This window comes from Salmo salar, chromosome 08 (assembly GCF_965601325.2).
Source record: "Salmo salar chromosome 08, fSalSal1, whole genome shotgun sequence".
In the NCBI taxonomy this organism is placed as follows: domain Eukaryota; kingdom Metazoa; phylum Chordata; class Actinopteri; order Salmoniformes; family Salmonidae; genus Salmo; species Salmo salar.
Window position 1 is genome coordinate 14,395,943 of NC_138298.1, and position 21,354 is coordinate 14,417,296.

Below are 21,354 nucleotides of genomic sequence, written 5' to 3' on the forward strand. Positions count from 1 at the left end.
AGGAATTCATTGATTCACTTTATTTTTTCATGCATTCAGGAAATAAGTGAGATAAATATACAGATATATTGACTACGGATCCTATTGTCTTTATATTCTTTCAGATGATGTTATTCTATTTGTGTGAACAATTGTCAGTCTAGAAATACTAGTAGTGGAGCAGTATGTGGTTACACTTACGTTACATTGCCATTATTACTGTGTAACTACTTATGTTATTACAGTGTAAAAAGTATTGTTGTAACTAATGATTACACTCAAATCCCATTTTAACTCCCTTTTCACCTCAATGAAACACTAATTCAAAATCTAATTCAAACCAAATCAGAATAAAATTAGTACCAAAATGACTACCGATTGCTGAATAAGAGGTCTATTGAGATGCACAGGAGAAGTTCATTCATTAGGGCACAACGTTCAGAGTGTTGCAGATATGAATAGAATCACTAGAGCTGATACAATAACTTATTCAACATGACAGACAATGGTATCTATTCTACATCATACATTTCTATCTGAATGCTCAGTGACGTTGGAACTTCCTGAACCAACCCCAGGTATATTGCCAAGAGTTGTGTTTTATGTCACGAGTGAGCCAGGTGCCTGCTGGGTATAGTTGGGCCATTCGGCCTGGAACACTCCAGGTGGTGTGTGAAGCATCAGGGCCCGCTTGGTGTAACATAGGACCACCTTTTGGTTGAGGTGACACACGGTTGGGCTTCCCAGGGTCCTCTGGGTACTCAGGGGTCTGGCAATGTGTCTCTCCCTGGGGGTCTTGGACTCTGCCCTCTCTGTGCCTGCATCCTCCAGTTTACCTGGGAATGGTGTATTATAGATAGACAGACAGATCTCCAGATATTGAGTGAATCAATCAACATATTAATTACTAGGTCAATGAATTATATTATTTGTCAGTACTTAACCTTGGAGACTCACCTGAGTCACAGTTTGACATAATTTCTAGGGAATGACATCTGTGAAGAGTAAACATAATATATTTTGTAAATACATTACAGGCTGTCCTTTTTCAATAGGCTAAATGTATTGGCCAGTGGGCAGCAGTATTGATATACAGCACCTAGTGCAGGGGTGCACAACTTAGAATTTTTGTCCAGGGGGGAAGTGGCAGCCAGATATTGACATGATTCAAGGGGCCAGAAAATTGTTATAGCGGGATGTACTATTTCTTGGCAGCATGGCGATTTCATGCTACATGGCATTGCATCATCATTCATCCAATTTCAAATAGATTTCCTTAAGAACTAGGATTTCCTCCCCCCACATCATCAATTACATTTTAGGCTGCATTTGGTTCTGGGGCTGTATACTGTGAAGTGTGCAGCCAACTTGCAAAGTGCAATATTTCCAAAACATACTTTTTTTGCTGTGATCCACTAAAAGCTTTTGCCATCTTCCAGTGACCCCAAAACAACCAAAATGTTTAAACAATCGATCCTCCCAGTAGACAACATTTGGCATAGGTGTCTTACAATGCCGTCATTTTCTGGTTGGAAACACTAACCTGGTGGTATCCTCCTCACTGATCGAAACCATTCTGGAGGCAGGAGGGAGGTTTTTAACCTCCTTCACTGTCAGCTGCTCTCTTCCCGGAGCCTCATAGGCTGAGACAGGGTCCTTTGCCAGGGCGGAAGACAGCAGACTTAGAACCTGGTCCTTTTCTGGACAAAAGTAAATACCACCACAGGTTAACGCCATGACAGATCAATGTTTACATCCTGATGGATCTTAGTAGGGACTTGGGATTATGGTCCCGATTAACACTATTTTGGGAACTTTTAAAGTCTTTGTGTGAGTGTATCATATACTTTGTGTGAGGGTGTCTTGCATCTCGCTCATCTGCAATATTAGTGGTTCATTTTGCCTGTGGCAAAGCTAATTGCTGAGTCTCACTTTAATGTTGTGATAAAAATGTTTCTTGAAAATGTACCCTTTTGTTACTGTTCATTTGGATGGTGCTATCAAATTTCCTTTGGGGTATGAATAAAGAGCTATCTTATCTATCTAATTTTGTCTTTCCCTCTCTATGCTCTGCAGCTGGATTTCAACAACTAGAAAAGGGCTCTAGATAACAGTGACTGCATGCTAAATGGATTGGTGTATATGTGCAGCCCAGTGCACTTACCTCTTTGACCAGCTGTCAGAATCCATTGCTGGACATCCCCTATAGACTCAGTTTGCAGTATCTGACACAACATATCAATCACCTACAACATATAAGAGTGTTCAAACTATGTCATAACGTGTTACAAGCTGTAACTCGAAGGCCATCATGAAGGCAACCTATAACTGAAACATGCAAATTGCAATTGTTTTTAACATTCCTTGCGGATATACAGTATACCAATGTAATAAAGACATTAAAATTGTAATTTACTGTATCTGACAACCCACTGGGCACACACTGGTTGTATCAACGTTGTTTCCAAGCCTTGTCAATGAAATGACATTGAACCAAGATGGAATAGACGTTAAATTGATGTCTTTGCCCAGTGGGAAGTGCCTTGGAATTGTTTTCAAACATGAAGATCACTCGTGCTCACCATCAGCTGTAGTTTAAGGTTCCCCTCTCTGTCATGTCTAGACCCCCCGAGGGCTGACACACAGCTGGAGTGGGGGAAGAAGGGGACACCACTGCCTGGAGGTCAGAGGGCAATGGGGTTACAACCAACAACCCTAATCCTAATTGTAATATTAACCCTAACTCTTACCTAAACCTAACCCTCAAACCAAAAAATTTTTTTCACCAGACACAGAATATACATCTATAACACTTATAAATGTTATAATTATTATTTTTTAAATAATGTGGGTATTTTACCCTCAATTTCGATCTTGTCTCATCACTGTAACTCCATAACGTGCTCAGGAGGTGAAGGTCGACTCATGCATCCTCGCTCTTTAACAACCGCCCCAACCACGCTCCTTAACACCTGCCCATTTAACCCGGGAGCCAGCCGCACCAATGTGTCAGAGGAAACGCCATTCACCTGACGACCATGGTCAGCCTGTAGGTGTCCGGCCTGCCACAAGGAGTTGCTAGAGCACGATGAGTCAAGTAAAGCCCCCCTGGCCAAAGCCCCCCCTTAACCTGGACAACACTGGGCCAATTGTGCGCCGCCCTATGGGACTCCCGATCACGGCCGGTTGTGATACAGCCCAGGATCAAACCCAGGCCTGCAGGGATGCCTCTAGCACTGCAATGCAGTGCCTTAGACCGCTGCGCCACTCGGGAGGCCCCAAAATAATTTTGACTGAGATGGTTTCCTCTTAAGTGTTAGGATTACATTATTAAACAACATTTTATATTTTGCAGCAGAATGCAGCAGTTGGGGTTGGAGTCAATACAATTTCAATTCAATCCCACTTCTCTCATCGATGTCAAAATCTGGAGTTAAGAGATCTCCAGTTAGGATTCAGCCTTTCTTGTGGTGGAGTTGAAGTGGAATTTACCCAGACCTGGCTGGGCAGTATATAATAATAACATTTCATCTTCAGAAAAAATAATATTCCATCTCACCTCTTCCACCTGGTCCCAAAAGCCCTGCCCTCTCTGTCAACTCTCGCAACTCCTCACGCCAGGCCTCGGTCACTTGGAAGAGAACAAAAAAGCAGCTAATTAATTCTCTGCTAACACTATGGACAGGAGATGCACTGTTCATAAGCCTGCAATAAGGCCTACATATGCCTTATTCAAGATCTGACAAACATGTGTGACACCTGCATACATGTGATTTCGATGTTTACACTGTACAGTACTGTGATTATTTTTTATTTTTTATATACAATTATTTTCATTATGCAACTTAATTTCCCAAATACAATGCCGATAGCATAACGACACATGCAGACACACATATACAGTACACACACACACACACACACACACACACACACACACACACAAATACATACATCAATTTTGAGTGTCTTTAGGGCACCATTATGAACATAGTTTTAAATAATTGTTGTTTTCCATTCATCATCCCTACCAATTTACCATTTGTATTGAATGAGCTGCTTTGTGCAGCAGTTGTAACATGATAGGGTAGATGGATACAATGAAGTGCTTAACCGCCACACTAATATCTGGTTACCTGTAGCCTGTAGCAGAATGCTATAGGGTCTAGAGTTTCATTCTCACTCTACATGCCTATTTTTACTTTCAGAAACACTATAATATCCAGGCATAACATGCAGCTAAAATACAAGATCAATATAACGTCATCGTAACTTTGTTTACCAGTACGTAGGTACATCATAGTTGTAAACACAAAATAATGTACAATAGGCTACTCCACGGGAATACAGCTGGATGCAGCTGGGCAAGAACCAAAGCACATCCATTTTACAAGAGAACTACTTTGTTACAACACTATATCACAGGATCAATAGGGCTAGGTTTGTACATAAATGACATCACCATAAAAAGAGAGAAAGGTTCATATTGACAGAGACTTGCTGTATTGAAGGAGTCTTGCCAACTCCTATGGCCATTGACATGACACAAACAGATCTGGGACCAGACTGACAGACTGTCTGAACGTACATAACCTCAGAGAGGGGGAATCCGTCTGCTTCAGGGGGAAGAACTGGAGGCCCGTGAGGACGTCAATAGGGAGGTAGGTGCTGTTGGTGCCGATGGCCGCCGTCGGTATGTTTGACTGCAATACCAGATTCTTCTCAAGGGTCAGGACCCTGCCCAAGCAGTACTGGGGAAACTGGCCAAAGGTGACATCATTGACAGCACAGATTTGTTTGTCATTGATACCTGTGCAAACAACAGACATGGATTAAAAATGTCTTATATGAAGGATGGAGGCATTGTTGAATTCAATAATATTGAGGCACTGTACCAATGCTATTCATCATCTGCTAGGTGGGAATGTGACTCAACTATTAGTAAATTAATAGACACTGTGTGTGTGTGTGTGTGTGTGTGTGTGTGTGTGTGTGTGTTTGCATGTGTGGAAATGTGCATGCCTCTTTGTGTCTCTGGGTGTATCAAACTAACCCTTGATGTGCCTGACCCTCTGTGGGTGGGGGTTGTTCCTACAGAAGAAAGGGCTGTGGCTGGGCACTCCGAAGCGGGCACTGCTGCGCTGAGGGGTGAGGATCACTCTGGGCTTGTGGCATAGCGGGCTATCCTCTGCCACTTTCAGGGACACAGTGGTGAGCTCACGATTACCCAGGGAGAAGGGCGAGGTGTGGGGATGGCTGGACACACTGGGCTCTGGCCTGGGTAGAAAGGTCTCACAGTTAAGGTGTAGTGGTAAGGTAGGCTAGCAGTGTGTGTGTGTGTGTGTGTGTGTGTGTGTGTGTGTGTGTGTGTGTGTGTGTGTGTGTGTGTGTGTGTGTGTGTGTGTGTGTGTGTCCTTGGCTACCTGGCTAAAATGCTTGCTCGCTAGCATAACTTCCTTTCATGGGCAACGTTAGCTAGTTAACATGAGCGTTCTACATCTAGATACATATTGAACTTCTATCCTCTCAGGCCAGGGGCACAATGTATAAATTAATGGTTGGATCACCTTGATAATCATTGGCCGGTACGGAGAATTAAGTAAAACGACAAGTCCAAATCACTTTCTCCATCATTGGCTAATTTAAGAAAGGGCCGATTTTAGCTTGCTAGCCACCAGAGGACAACACAACAAGATGCGAAAATTCAAGTTGTTTCTGTCAATTAAGTATGCTCTCAATGAAATTTGATAGGAGTGACGCCAAATCCAAACTGGCTTCCCTTTACTTTTTTTTTTACCATTCACAGTTGAGCTCACTCAGTTTAGCTTAACGCTGATTGACTATTAGTTTATACTTTTTTTATCAAGGGAGGCCAAACGCTCGCTGGTTTCCCCAGGGGCGCCATATGGGGGGGGGTTAGGACGATTCTAAGGGCCTGTGTAACGGTGGTCGTGGTGGATGGACCAAGGCGCAGCGGGTTGAGTGCTCATATTAACTTTATTAGAACACATACGAACAAAACAAGAAAAACGAACGAACGAACGAACGAACGAACGAACGAACGAACGAACGAACGAACGAACGAACGAACGAACGAACGAACGAACGTCTTGCATGTAACACACAGCTATGCAACAAACAACCTCCCACACCCCCATGAAAACAAACTCCTAATTTATAGGACCTTCAATCAGAAGCAACGACAACCAGCTGCCTCCAATTGAAGGTCCAACCCCAATAAACTAAACATAGAACTACAATAGACTAGACAGAACATAGAAATATACTAACATAGAACAATTACAAAAAAAACCGGAATACATAAACCAAACACCCCTCTACATACACACATAACCCGAACTATATAAAACAAATACCCCCTGCCACGTCCTGAACAAACTACAATAACAAATAACCCCTATACTGGTCAGGACGTGACAGCCTGTGACTGACAGGAGCCCTAAAAAATTATTAGAACATTATTAACAAATTATTAACCTATCATCATTAATATAATATAATATTTACAATGTACTAATAAAGCTAACGCTTTATTTGTATTTTCTTGTTTTTGGCAAAAAGTAAACATCCAGAGAGCCTCTGTATATTAAATCAATGCAGGCAAACTTTTAGCAAGCTATTCATACTAAATCAGTTGTCCCTGAACCTGCCTGGTGCCAAGGCCAACAGATGCAGCTTCAGGCTCAGCAGCCCTGTCTCCCCATACCTCTAAACAAGCCCTACTCCCATCTGAAGAAGGAGGTGAGCAGCATTGTGTTGAATGACATATCAGTTGGCATAATTGCAGGTACTGCAATGCATTGAGAAAAGGAATGTGATTCTCCAGTCAGGAAAACATTTACTTGACACAAAGGCAGCCAATATCAAAGCCTTAAATGAAGAGATCCAGGCTCTTAGAGATGGATGGGAGTCTCTCCTGTCTGAGGCAACACTGATTGCCATGCAAATGGATGGTTCACCTCAATTTGGCAAAGAACACAGCCGCCAGCAGAAAAGGAAGAGATTCCATGATGAGACCTATAAAGAGGAGACAGCTCAGGACAGTGCAGCAACGGTATGTAGGAACACAGTGTTTTTTACTGCTATGGACAACATCATAAGAACACTAGGTTCCACACCACTGCAAAAATTGTACGAGAATTTTCTGCTGTTCTGAAAGTTGGGCAGATTAGCGAGGATAAAGTCCCTTCTGTGTGCCAACCACTGATCATGAAGTATTCCAGAGATCTTACACCTGAGTTTCAAAATGAAGTAAGACACCTGAACACTGTATATGCTGCCACTTTCCCCCCTAACTTGTCCCCTCTTGTTCTCCTGAATGCAGTTTGTAAGATACAGTTGCAAAGCATTTTTTGGGAAGTGTGCATTGCTTTACATATATTTTGAACCATGCCTGTGACTGTTGCTCGTGACGAGAGAGCTTTCAGTAAGCTAAAACTGATAAAAAACGATTTAAGGTCCACTATGTCCCAGGACAGGCTTTGCAGTCTTGCCATGCTGTCCATTGAAAGTCAGTTAGCTAGAAAGCTGGACTTCAAAGACTTTCAGTGACTTTGCTAGCAAGAAGGCTCGGTGCTGGGCTCTTGGTGAGTAAGACTGAGCAAGGGCCAGTGATAACTGTTAAATGGCATGGCTATGGATATTGGATCACTATACACAGGCTGAGAACAAGATATATCTCAAAGTAATGGCTGGATTGCCATAAAATTTGTTGTGCATAATCAAGACCCCAAGTGGAAGAAACCTATTGATTTGGTGACCACTTGACCTTTCCTCTAGCGCCACCATCAGGTCTTTCCATTTCCATTTAGTTTCCCATTTCCACTTTTCCAGCTGCTTATTGTCTAGTTGGTATGTATACTTAGTTCAACAATCTGCTGCTGATTTTATTATTTGGTTTGTTATATCATTCCATAGATTTTAATGTTAATTTATTTTAATTGAAGAGGTTAGTGTATATTTAAGTTCTATTTATTTAAAGTTATTCATTAATGTTAAGATCATTTTACCATTCAAATTACATTTAGACTGTAAAAGATGGCCTTTAGCACTTTTTTTATAGAGGGTATCAGTCTTGCATCAAATAGTGAATTCCAATGTGTGCAGAATGTTGCGTGCATGTCTACACAGTGTTATATTTTCACAGCTCACTGTCAGTAAATATCGTACAGTAAATATTGGACTACAAGAGAGTTGCAAGCATGCAAAGGTAGAGTTATTGAAATCTTTCAATGGGTCAATTGGGTTCTGGAGGTGTGTGGTTACACCAAATGCGCAGGGTTGGTGTGGCCTGTGGTGGTGTGGTCCAATGTGATATCTTTTCATGGGGCACAAAATCCCTGGCGGCGTCCCTGGGTTTCCCTTGTATTTAATGCTACGGGCAACGTCATACTCTTTTGGAACAGACAGCATCAGATCAATGGCCAACACATACAGAGACGCGCTGATGCTTTCTCCGGTGAGATACAGTACATTCAGACTCTTGTGAATTGAAGGAAAATTATAAAACAAAGAGAGACGAAATATACATTACTTTATGTTATTTAAAAAAATAATATTGGTCAATTTTGGGGGGAAGCATGAAAGCTCCACGAATACACGCCACTGCCATAAACGCATGGAACGTGAATCTTTCTAATACGTTTGGTTTTTAATCAAATTAAACGAAACACCATACATCTGTTTTTTTAAACAAACAACAATATTTCTAAATTGGATCTGGTCAGAAGCATCATATTGTTCCATGAGCACGAGGCAATGTGCGCACACCTAGGCCTAAGGGCTCTTTGGAAGGAGACACACACTGCATTCACATTTCGGAAATTCACTGGATGTTTTGGACATTGCCCAAACGTTATAATAAGATTAGCCTACCATCATCGCCTGATATGGCCTGTTAGTGACTTTGCCACGTAAAAGGTAAACAAACGAATAGGAAAATAGCCTAGGCTACAAGCGGATTCAGCACCAAGGACAGCGATCAGGAATTCCCACGATTTGACAGTTAGGTCCAACAGATGAAAGTGGAAGGTGCCGTTTGTTTTTTGAATGATAAAGGAGACACAATAAGAAGTATATTGTAATAACTTGGTGTTTCCTAAACAGACTTCCTACAGTCACAGACATCTTTCATTCAATGGGCATCGCACACAGACCTAATGAGTCCAAACTTTTCACAGAAGCTGAACGGGAATGTCTGTTGACTGTTTTGCTGCTCGTGATACTTTAATACAAAATGTGTTATGTAGGCTACTGATAACTGATGGGATTGACTGATTAAATGGGCAGTAAAGCAACAAGAGAAGAGGGTGGGTTATTGTTTATCAATCTACTTGGTATGCAATACAGTAGGCCTACCATCTACATTATTTGAATTTGATCTTGAGTGTGACAGGAAATTATTGTGTTACTGTAAAGTGGCCATGAGATCACGTTTTAAATATTCATAACAACCATGAGCCTTAAAAAGCTAAAAGTAACAAAATGTTGGGAGGCAAAAGACAATTTTTAAAGAAGGTCAGTAGAAATCCAGTAGTTTACATGAATGACAGATAAACAGAAGACTCACGTATTTTCCCTGAAAGGTTCGAAAATTGGTCTCTCTGACATTTTGAAGAATCAAAGGATCTAATGGGAAGTATACAAATATTGTCTAAATGAGTTTCAACAGAAAATCGCACATTGAGCCTATAGCCTTTAAGATGACAATCACAATCAAAGAAAAAGCCACTACATGCAACAAGCGGGGCTCACTTGCACTTGTCTTTGTGCCTTATTAATGTGGCCTAGCTGACAATGTGTATTGTGTAAAGCTAGCACACATTGACAACCTACAGACCCAACACAACTCGATCACAAAATATAACCCATCATAACCTAATTAATCAGTATCCCCATTGTTTTATACGTGTGTAATAGGTAAATTACGTAATTCATCAGTGAAATGTTCCCTACCTTTTCGAAGTCACAGGAATGTTCCATCTACTTCCGCTCTTCAGATGTGGAGTGCTCCATAAATCCTTGGAATACATTGGCTCCATTGAAATTGACGCCATGGAAACGTGACGCGCGCGAAATAAAGACTTGACGTTAATAAAGGCTTGATGACGTTAAACAGAGCTCCTGTATCAGAGTCCTCTCTCACCCAGCTGTCAATGTATGCATGCTATTCCATTTTAACGCAGCCCATCTCTAAAACACTGCTAACGTTAGCTAACCTTACAAGACAGGATATTTAATTGATTTGATTATTTATTAATGTATTTTTGTGTATATGTTGATCTTACACGATAGTAAAAAAAAAATGTGGAAGTAAATGTGCACTTTTAAATTGGGTGGACTACATCTATGAAAAACATTGCCATAGCCTATAGTAAAATCGAATTATTGTATAGCATGAGAGATTCTCTAAATAAGGGACCATCTCTCATAGAATATTTAGGACTGCAGAGACTGTCACAAACTTTAGCTTGCAAATGACCTAGCAAATTCGGTGACTTGGAGGTTTAATCACAACCCTACCGGCAACCTTACCCAGGACAGGTAGAATTTGTAAACAGACCCTCAGGCCTTCAGCTCTCTTGTTTGGTAATTACATTGTTTTGATAAAAAGGCAGTAGTGTGGGTTAATGAACACTTGAAATTTAATTTGACTTCTGGAGAGAAAAAAAGTTTATGATACTGCAGTACAGGTTAATTGAATTGAATACTATTGCAAAGCGTCACTTTGGCATCACTGTCATATCATTATACACGCAAACCGTTCAGAACTCCATAACAATAATAAACCTGTCCAAGGGCTTAGTCAACTCACCCCTACTTCAAAAAGCACCAGCGCTGGCCACCAGTTCAAGACATAATAAACTTTGAATAAACAGCGACTGCCTTTCAAAAGCAATGAATCCCTTTGAAAGCTGCCTATTTGTCATCGATATAAGTCAGAAACAGTTATGTTAGTGTCAAAATTGACTACAAAATGTAGAAATGTAGAAATGTAGAATTTTGGTCATAAAGTCAGTCTAGTCTAAAACGGAGTTTGGAAAATCCATGTGTCACAACGGGTAAATAAATGAAGGTTGGGTTTTGATTTGACAATGTCCATTTACTCACTAACATGGGGTGAACAACTGCGGTGATTAATCTCTATCCAATAGCATAGACAGTGAGACAGACCTGTCCAGCAGTTCCGATTATTATTTACATTTTTACATAAGAAAACAACCTGTGACGCATTTTTTTACTTGAGAAATACTGTACCAAACACCTTACTTAGATGTAAAATATCACAACTAAAACATCCTCGGCAAAAACGTCAAAATTCATTACAGATTTCTTGAGTTATCTTAGATTTATTCTGGTGATTTTTAGGAAGTGTCTCATACATAATTGGTCAGGAAACACACCTCCGAGACTGAAAAATAGTTTTTCTAAGGAGCAACAGAAAAACACACGTGCCAATCAGCTTTTTCAGTTGCTCTTTAAATAATTCTACCGGCATTCATTACTCACTGTGGTCTTATTCCATCTGACAAGGTAGTTCAAAGTCAAACTCGTTACAGCTAGAGTTAAAAATGTGATGCAAACAAAACAACTTAGATGTGTCTGCTACAAATTGTTGCAGTTATCATCACTGTAGAAAAGTCCCCACCCACTCCTGACATTTCAACCAATCGCCAGTCATCCTCACTTCTTGCAAAGAATAACTTATGTCCGATATGGCTCAAAAAGGACACAGATTGCAGTACCTATGGCTTCCACTGGATGTCAACAGTCTTTAAAAGGTTCCAGGCTTGTTTTTTTTTAAATGAGCAAGTAGTTGTAGTTTTTCCAAGGTGTACCTCATTAGAAAAGTAGTCTTGATGCACGTGTGAATGAGGTGCGCGCTCTTCGTTATTTATCTTCCCTATTGAACATACTATTCTCCATCTTAAATTTGATCGTTTATTTACATATTAGAGTACCTGAGGATTAATTAGAAACATCGTTTGACTTGTTTGGACGAACTTTACCAGTAACTTTTTGGATTCATTTGCATTTGGATTAGTGAAGTCAATGGCGTCAACTAAACAGACTTTTTTGGATATAAAGAATGACTTTATCAAACAAAACAACCATTCATTGTGTAGCTGGGACCCTTGGGATTGCAAACAGAGGAAGATCTTCAAAGGTAAGTGATTTATTTATTTTGATGTGGGGCACTATCCTCAGATAATCGCATGGTATGCTTTTGCTGTAAAACCTTTATGAAATCTGACAACGCGGTTGGATTAACAAGAAGTTAAGCTTTTAAATGATGTAAGACACTTGTATTTTCATGTTTAATATTACGATTTTAGAATTTTGAATTTCGCACTCTGCAATTTCACTGGATGTTGCCGTAGGTGTCTCGCTAGCGATTTGACCTTGTTTTATGGCTCCTCAAGGATTGCTGGCATCCATGACAGAAGCCAAACATTAGTTTGTTTCATGTGGGTGTTTCTTGGGTGTGTTCTTGCCACCACCAAAACACACACATCTGTCAGAACTGTGACAGCACCTTTTTCTCCCCACTCAATCACAATAAACAAACCTCCTAGGTTGAGTTTAATTACTACAGGCAGATGTATGGTGAGATGCTGGAGGAAACTTTGAATTCAGTAGGTCAGTAGCCTACAGAGTAATATGAGAAGTTGTTTTGATCACTTTTAATTGTAGTAACAGGTCAATGTAAAATAAACAAGCCTTTTACATAATACTACAGAAACAGTGTTCTAATAATATAACAATGTGCACCTCTCACCTTTCATTCCCAGCCGATACAGATACTGTGCCTATCGGCATTTTGTCTGGTGGTAATGGGGCTACCTTGGCAAACATGTCAGAGTGGTCAATATCTTCCTGTGTGTTGTCCCGTATACAACAGGAGTTCCCTGATCCTGTTGCAGAATACACAGGGGTTCTCACTCCCCATATTGACTGATACCATTCAATAATTTTAAAAAAGACAATAAAAGTCAAACGAGTCTAGTACAATTTTAATGTTGAGTGCCAGGTCTCTCTCCATTCAGAGACATCAGTTTCAAGCCCATCTGTCATTCTGGACTTCATCACATCATCTTGCAAGTCTCCATGTGCTTGCAAGTTAAATAAAAGTTCAATAAAAAATTCAAAACTTGCTCCATACACATTTCTGTGAACCAACAAACATATAGTCACTGTTGTATTACCAATGGCAGTCAGGACAGGTAATACATGCTCCCGAGTGGCACAGCGGTTTAAGGCACTGCATATCAGTGCTAGAGGTGTCACTACAGACCCTAGTCTGATTCCAGGCTATATCACAACTGGCTGTGATTGGAAGTCCCATAGGGCGGTGCACAATTGGCCCAGTGTTGTCTGGGTTAGGGTTTGGCCGGGGTACGCTGTCATTGTAAATAAGAATTTGTTTGTAACTGACTTACCTATTTAAATAAAGCTTAAATAATTATGTTCTTCCCATTGGTGAGCAGGCAAAAGGTGATGCTGGAGTGGTCTTTGCCAGAGCCCCATAGGTAGGCATGGCAGGGTTGGGGAGTAAGGGATTAAAAAAGACAGTAACTGTAATACGTTACTAACTAAAATATTTTGAGATTACAGATACTTTTAATGAGTAGGTGTCTAAACTGGTACTGTATATATATCCATTGATTCTTGAAGAATATAACTTATAAATGCCTCATGAGCTTAGTTCAACTGTCACACTCCATGAGAACCCAAAATATAAGCTTGTTTTTCTCCAATGTTTGTAAACATTGTACATTTAAACAACTCAACTCAAAACATGGTTAAAGCAATAATGTGATATCATGGATGGTCAGTTCTTCCATAGCTCTGTCTATTAAATCTGAGCGTGGTTACATTTCTCCAGGCCCATCCCTCAGTTATTTACCAAAACAGAGGCGGGGCGACCGTTTTGTTATTGTTTCATTTGTGGATTTGCCCTTTAAACAGCTGCATATTATCAAGATATCAAATTGTCACCAACTAAAAAGGTAAACAATAGGCCTATAGGAAATGCAGCATATGGCATTTATTTTTCACATATAGCACTTTTCACTTGTGCTCAAATCTGCCATTCCATAAGCACAGCATTTATTTTTCAACTCAAATCAATGAGCCCATTCATAAATAGCGTAGGGCTGGCTAATACGTCCTTCGTTGTGGGGTTATTCTCAGGTAAAACAATTTGGCCAATCTATACTTCCATATTTCCAAGTCATATTCTTGAAGATCAAGGCGTATAACATTTATTGAAATGACTGAAATTCTGATAGACTGGTTTTTAATGTAAAGATATAATTTCATTATTATATTGTTACGAACCGGCTCAGAGTTCGCAACAAAAGGGAGACAACGTGGAGACAAGGAGTATCAAAATATATATTTATTAAATAAAGTAAACTAAGTAATTAACAATGGTGTGTAATCAGTAGTGTAAGTGAGTGTTTTGCATACCTGAATGTAATAATGCAGTGTTGAAGGGTGCCAAAGCAAACAACCAAAAAGCCACAACTAGCACAACCAAAAACAACAAGGTGTCTGCATGGAGAGAGTCTCCCCAATGAATGTGGAAGAGGTGCCTTTATCCTGGGACACACCCGAGCCCAGGTGTTTCCCATCTAGCTGACGACCCTCCCAACTCCGCCCACCGGCATCCTAATAAGGAACAAGTGCAAAGAAAGAAAATACGGCAGACAGAGTGGGAGGGTCGTCACACACCCCCCCATAAAACCAGGGACCAACAAGGGCCCCGGAACAACGTACCAGCCTCTGCGTCCCAAACTGACACAGCCTCTGCGTCCCAAACTGACACAGCCTCTGTGTCCCAAACTGATGAGGGGTTACATGTTCACCTTCCACTTGCCCCAGCCAACCTCCTTCTCCCCAGACCTCAGCAACCTTTGCGCACAGGAAGCAACATTTAAGAGGAAAGGAGAACACAAGACCAGGAGGGAACAGACAGGAAAGTTAGAACATGACAAAACCAAACAATGGTCAGTCACATAACACTCAGGAACAGGGCACACAAGAGACCGTATCAGCTACAAACGCAAACAACATCTCCCAACGGTTCATAGTCACCCCAACGGTTCATAGTCACCCCAACGGTTCATAGTCACCCCAACGGTTCTGTTGAGCACACCAGACCACAACAAGAGAAAATACAATCACACCGGGCACCACAGAAAAGAGATGAGATATGGAGCTTCCCCAAAACCTACAATAACTCAACCCTAGTCTTCATGCAGATTTGCAGTGGATAATTATGCACTGTAGCCCGCTGGCAAGGAAGTAACCCCCCAGCACGCTGGTAGATTCCACCAAGCCACGGATGTGCCCCTGAGACAACCACTCAGTCCACAGACACCACACAAAAATAACAAACATTAACAATGCCCAACATATTCCAAAATGAAACACGTCGCTAAGCCTATCAGGGGAAAAAGGCTTTAGCTCCGGGTAGTAAGTTTCACTACCCTATCCAAATCTCCCACCGAGGTACACAGCTGATTGGTCTGAGGAGGTGAGTACAATGTCCCAACAGTGAGTAGAACAAGCGTTTTCCAGGCTGGGCAGGGCCTGGAAACTAACCAATGTACTCTCCAACGCAGCACACAAACCAAAAAAACAAAGGCAAACCAGTACTGAGCACCAAACTCAAACTAACAAAATATACAAACAAAGCACCTACAGAATTTAACATACCTCCATGTTTTCTCCCAAACACAAGTTCAAGATCCCGGATGAGCCCCCACTTGTTACGAACCGGCTCCGAGTTCGCAACAAAAGGGAGACCGAGTATCAAAATATATACTTATTAACTAAAGTAACTAAATAATTAACAATGGCGTGTGTAATCAGTAGTGTAAGTGAGTGTTTTGCATACCTGAATGTAATAATGCAGGGTGTTGAAAGGTGCCAAAGCAAATAACCAAAAAGCCACAAAACTACACAACCAAAATCAACAAAGTGTCTGCATGGAGAGAGTCTCTCCAATGAATGTGGAAGAGGTGCCTTTATCCTGGGACACACCCGAGCCCAGGTGTTTCCCATCTAGCTGACTACCCTCCCAACTCCGCCGACCGGCATCCTAATAAGGAACACGAGCAAAGAGAGAAAATACGGCAGACAGAGTGGGAGGGTCGTCACAATATGTAGTACAAAATGATGGCTTAGAAGAAGCCTAACATGTAACCTTTATTTAACTAGGCAAGTCAGTTAAGAACAAATTGTTATTACAATGATGGCCTACCGGGGAACCAGTGGGTTAACTGCCTTGTTCAGACTCAGAAGAACAGAATTTTACTTTGTCAGCTCAGGGATTCAATCCAGCAACCCTCCGGAAACTGGCCCAATGCTCTAACCACTAGGCTACCTGCCGCCCCAAATAAACAACCCATAAAGTACAATTTAACATCCAAATATGGCCAGCTATGTAAACTTTTACATTGATTTATTGATTTAAGAAAGGGTCCAGCTAGCCCAGCTGATTTGTAGGGGTCCAGAGTTTGCAGCTCTTTCAAAACATCAGCTATCTGGATTTGGGTGAAGGAGAAATGGGGGAGGCTTGGGCGAGTTGCTGTGGGGGGTGCAGGGCTGTTGACTGGGGTAGGGGTAGCCAGGTGGAAAGCATGGCCAGCCGTAGAAAAATGCTTATTGAAATTCTCAATTATAGTTGATTTATCCGTGGTGACATTGTTTCCTAGCCTCAGTGCAGTGGGCAGCTGGGAGGAGGTGCTCTTATTCTCCATTGACTTTACAGTGTCCCAGAACTTTTTGGAGTTTGTGCCACAGGATGCAAATTTCTGCTTGAAAAAGCTAGCCTTAGCTTTCCTAACTGCCTGTGTATATTGGTTCCTAACTTCATTTGCATATCACGCGGGCTATTTGATGCTAATGCAGTACACCATAGGATGTTTTTGTGCTGGTCAAGCGCAGTCAGGTCTGGAGTGAACCAAGGGCTATATCTGTTCCTGGTTTTACATTTTTTGAATGGGGCATGCTTATTTAAGATGGTGAGGAAGGCACTTTTAAAGAATAACCAGGCATCCTCTACTGACGGGATGAGGTCAATATCCTTCCAGGATACCCAGGATGGGGTGAGTAGAAAGGCCTGCTTGCTGAAGTGTTTTAGGGAGCGTTTGACAGTGATGAGGGGTGGTCGTTTGACCGCAGATCCATTACGGATGCAGGCAATGAGGCAGTGATCGCTGATATCTTGGTTGAAGACAGCAGAGGTGTATTTGGTGGGCAAATTGGTTAGGATGATATCTATGAGGGTGCCTGTGTTTACGGATTTGGGGTTGTACCTGGTAGGTTCATTGATCATTTGTATGAGATTGAGGGCATCAAGCTTAGATTGTAGGATGGCCGAGGTGTTAAGCATGTTCCAGTTTAGGTCACCTACCAGCACGAGCTCTGACGATAGATGGGGGGCAATCAATTCACATTGGTGTCCAGGGCACAGCTGGGGGCAGAGGGTGATCTATAGCAAGCCGGAATGGTGAGAGACTTGTTTCTGGAAAGGTGGATTTTTAAAAGTAGAAGCTCGAATTGTTTGGGTACAGACCTGGATAGTAAGACAGAACTCTGCAGGCTATCTCTGCAGTAGATTGCAACTCCGCCCCCTTTGGCAGTTCTATCTTGTCAGAAAATGTTATAGTTAGGGATGGAAATTTCAGGGTTTTTGGTGGTCTTCCTAAGCCAGGATTCAGACACGGCTAGGACATCCGGGTTGGCAGAGTGTGCTAAAGCAGTGAATAAAACAAACTTAGGGAGGAGGCTTCTAATGTTAACATGCATGAAACCAAGGCTTTTACGGTTACAGAAGTCAACAAATGAGAGCACCTGGGGAATAGGAGTGGAGCTAGGCACTGCAGGGCCTGGATTAACCTCTACATCACCAGAGGAACAGAGGAGGAGTAGGATAAGGGTACGGCTAAAGGCTATAAGAACTGGTCGTCTAGTACGTTCGGAACAGAGATTAAAAGGAGCCGGTTTCTGGGCACGATAGAATAGATTCAAAGCATAATGTACAGACAAAGGTATGGTAGGATGTGAATACAGTGGTAAACCTAGGCATTGAGTGATGATGAGAGAGATATTGTCTCTAGAAACATAATTTAAACCAGGTGATGTCACCGCATGTGTGGGAGGTGGAACTAAAGGGTTAGCTAAGGCATATTGAGCAGGGCTAGAGGCTCTACAGGGAAATAAGACAATAATCACTAACCAGAACAGTAATGGACAAGGCATATTGACATTAGGGAGAGGCATGCGTAGCCGAGTGATCATAGGGGTCCAGTGAGTAGTTAGGCTGGCTAGAGACACGCGATTCAGACAGCTAGCGGGCCAGGGCTAGCAAGCTTGCAGAAGGGCCTTAGAGGGACGTCGCGACGGAAGAAGTCTGTTATAGCCTCCTCGTGCGGAGCCTCCTCGTGCGGTTACTTTGGCAGACCAGTCGTGATGGATTAGTAGGGTTCTGTGTAGTAAAGGGGTCCAGTCCAATTGGCAAAATAAGTATAGTGGCCAAAGAAATTGGCCGATGGACCTATTCAGCTAACAGTCTGATATGCTCTAGACAGCTAGCGGGCCGTGGCTAGCAGGCTAGCAGATGGGCATTCAGGGGATGTTGCAATGTTGTAGCCAGTTGAAGAACCCCCTCGGGCAGATTATGTCGGTAGTCCAGTCGTGAAGGATCGGTGGGGCTCCAAACCGGCAGTAAAAGGGGTCCAGGCCAATTGGCAAAATAGGTATTGTAGACCAGGAGTGGCTGATGGACCTCTTCAGCTAGATGGGAGATGGACCTAGCATGGGCTAGCTCCAGGCTAATTGGTGCTTGCTTCGGGACAGCGACATTAGCCAGGAGTAGCCATTCGGATTGCAGCTAGTTAGCTGCGATGATCCAGTTGAAAATATTCAGAGCTTGCGGTAGGAATCCGGGGATATGGAGAGAAAATAAGTCCGGTATGCTCTGGTTTGAATCGCGTTGTGCAAACTGGTGAGAATTTTCCGAGCTAAAGGTTAGCTAATGACCGCTAGCAGTGGTTAGCTGACTACTAGCTAGTAGCTAGTTAGTTGGCTAGCTTCTGTTGGGGTTCCGGTTCAAAAGTAAAGAAAAATACTTTAGAAAAAAGCAGATCCACGATGGATTGGGTGAGGCAGGTTGCAGGAGAGTATTCTGAATTTGAGGTTTAGAAAAATATAAAAAAGATATGCGAAGAAAAAAGATATAAAAAGATATATACATGGGACACGACAAGATGAGGACAAAGATGTCTGACTGCTACGCCATCTTGGATCAATTTCTTTTGAAAATGTGTCCCATATCTACTGTTTCCATTATACATGTCGCACCTTTCTGTTTTCTCAATGACATTCAATTGAGCATTGAAAAAAGGCGCACATTTTAAGTTTGCTAAATTAAGGAGAAAATTATGTTACTGAGTTTGGGTAATCCAAAAGTTGTTACTAATGATTACAATTTTGGACAGGTACCGTAATTTCCGGACTATAAGCCGCAACTTTTTTCCCACGCTTTGAACCTCGCGGCTTAAACAATGACGCGCGGCTAATATATGGATTTTTCCCGCTTTCAAATAAATAAAAAATAAAAAACACATTCTGTGACGTGCTCAGTTATTTGGCGGCATGAAGCTTTTATTAGACCAATGAAATTGCCGAACGGGTTATGGTCAAACAACTTCTTTGTTTACTGTTTAGATTAAATCGAGCGCTCTCAAACTTCCCATCATTCTGATTACGGTAGTCATTTTGTCACGCTCATCATGGCAAAGACACGGAGAAATGCATATGATGCAGCTTTCAAGTTGAAGGCGATTGATCTGGCTGTTGGAAAAGGAAATAGAGCTGCTGCATGGGAACTTGGTCAACCTGTTAGGGCTAGGGGGCAGTATTGGCACGGCTGGATAAAAAACATACCCGATTTAATCTGGTTACCACTCCTACCCAGTAACTAGAATATGCATATACTTATTACATATGGATAGAAAACACCCTAAAGTTTCTAAAACTGTTTGAATGGTGTCTGTGAGTATAACAGAACTCATTTGGCAGGCAAAAACCTGACAAGGTTTCAGGCAGGAAGTGGCCTGTCTGACAAGGTGTCGTTCTTCTTGTCTCTGTTTATTGAAGAGTGAGGATCTTAGCTGTCCCGTGACACTTCCTACGGCTGCCATAGGGTCTCAGAAGGCGGCAAAAAGCGGAATCGTGGCTTTGCAGGCTCTGGCTGAAAAAAAGTAGCGCGTTTGGGTAGTGGCTGGTTACAGTACTGTGACCCTCAGGCTCGTGCCCGCGTCGACCGAAAGCTTTGTTTACTTTCCTCAGTTTAGCTAAATGGACATTCCCGGTCGGAATATTATCGCTTTTTTACGAGAAAAATGGCATAAAAATGGATTTTAAACAGCGGTTGACATGCTTCGAAGTACGGTAATGGAATATTTAGATTTTTTTTGTCACGAATTGCACCATGCGCGCGACCCTGATTTACCATTTCAGATAGTGTCTGGGACGCACGAACAAAACGCCGCTATTCGGATATAACGATGGATTATTTTGGACCAAACCAACATTTGTTATTGATGTAGCAGTCCTGGGAGTGCATTCTGACGAAGACAACAAAAGGTAATCAAACTTTTATAATAGTAAATATGATTATGGTGAGTGCTAAACTTGCCGGGTGTCTAAATAGCTAGCCCGTGATGCCTGGGCTATGTACTTAGAATATTGCAAAATGTGCTTTCACCAAAAAGCTATTTTAAAATCGGACATATCGAATGCATAGAGGAGGTCTGTATCTATAATTCTTAAAATAATTGTTATGCTTTTTGTGAACGTTTATCGTGAGTAATTTAGTAAAATGTTAGCGAATTCCTCCGGAAGTTTGCGGGGGGTATGCTAGTTCTGAACGTCACATGCTAATGTAAAAAGCTGGTTTTTGATATAAATATGAACTTGATTGAACAAAACATGCATGTATTGTATAACATAATGTCCTAGGGTTGTCATCTGATGAAGATCATCAAAGGTTAGTACTGCATTTAGCTGTCTTCTGGGTTTTTGTGACATTATATGCTAGCTTGAAAAATGGGTGTCTGATTATTTCTGGCTTGGTACTCTGCTGACATAATCTAATGTTTTGCTTTCGTTGTAAAGCCTTTTTGAAATCGGACAGTGTGGTTAGATTAACGAGAGTCTTGTCTTTAAATAGCTGTGAAATAGTCATATGTTTGAGAAATTGAAGTAATAGGATTTTTAAGGTTTTGAAAATCGCGCCACAGGCTTCAAGTGGCTGTTACGTAGGTGGGACGAATTCGT

General features: G+C 41.7%; 1 long non-coding RNA gene and 1 other non-coding gene across 2 annotated transcripts; both read right to left on the reverse strand.

The window, feature by feature from the left end:
- Positions 1 to 5: 5 nt before the first annotated feature.
- LOC145881521 (uncharacterized) lies at positions 6 to 977 on the reverse strand. Its single transcript, XR_014393066.1, has 2 exons — positions 937 to 977; positions 6 to 815 (listed from the first exon to the last, which is right to left on the reverse strand). It is a non-coding gene; the product is annotated as an uncharacterized LOC145881521 (long non-coding RNA).
- Positions 978 to 5,039: 4,062 nt separating this feature from the next.
- Positions 5,040 to 10,031, reverse strand: LOC106610030 (uncharacterized). Its single transcript, XR_014393067.1, has 4 exons — positions 9,955 to 10,031; positions 9,569 to 9,627; positions 6,960 to 7,017; positions 5,040 to 5,256 (listed from the first exon to the last, which is right to left on the reverse strand). It is a non-coding gene; the product is annotated as an uncharacterized LOC106610030 (transcript).
- Between the last annotated feature and the right edge of the window lie 11,323 nt (positions 10,032 to 21,354).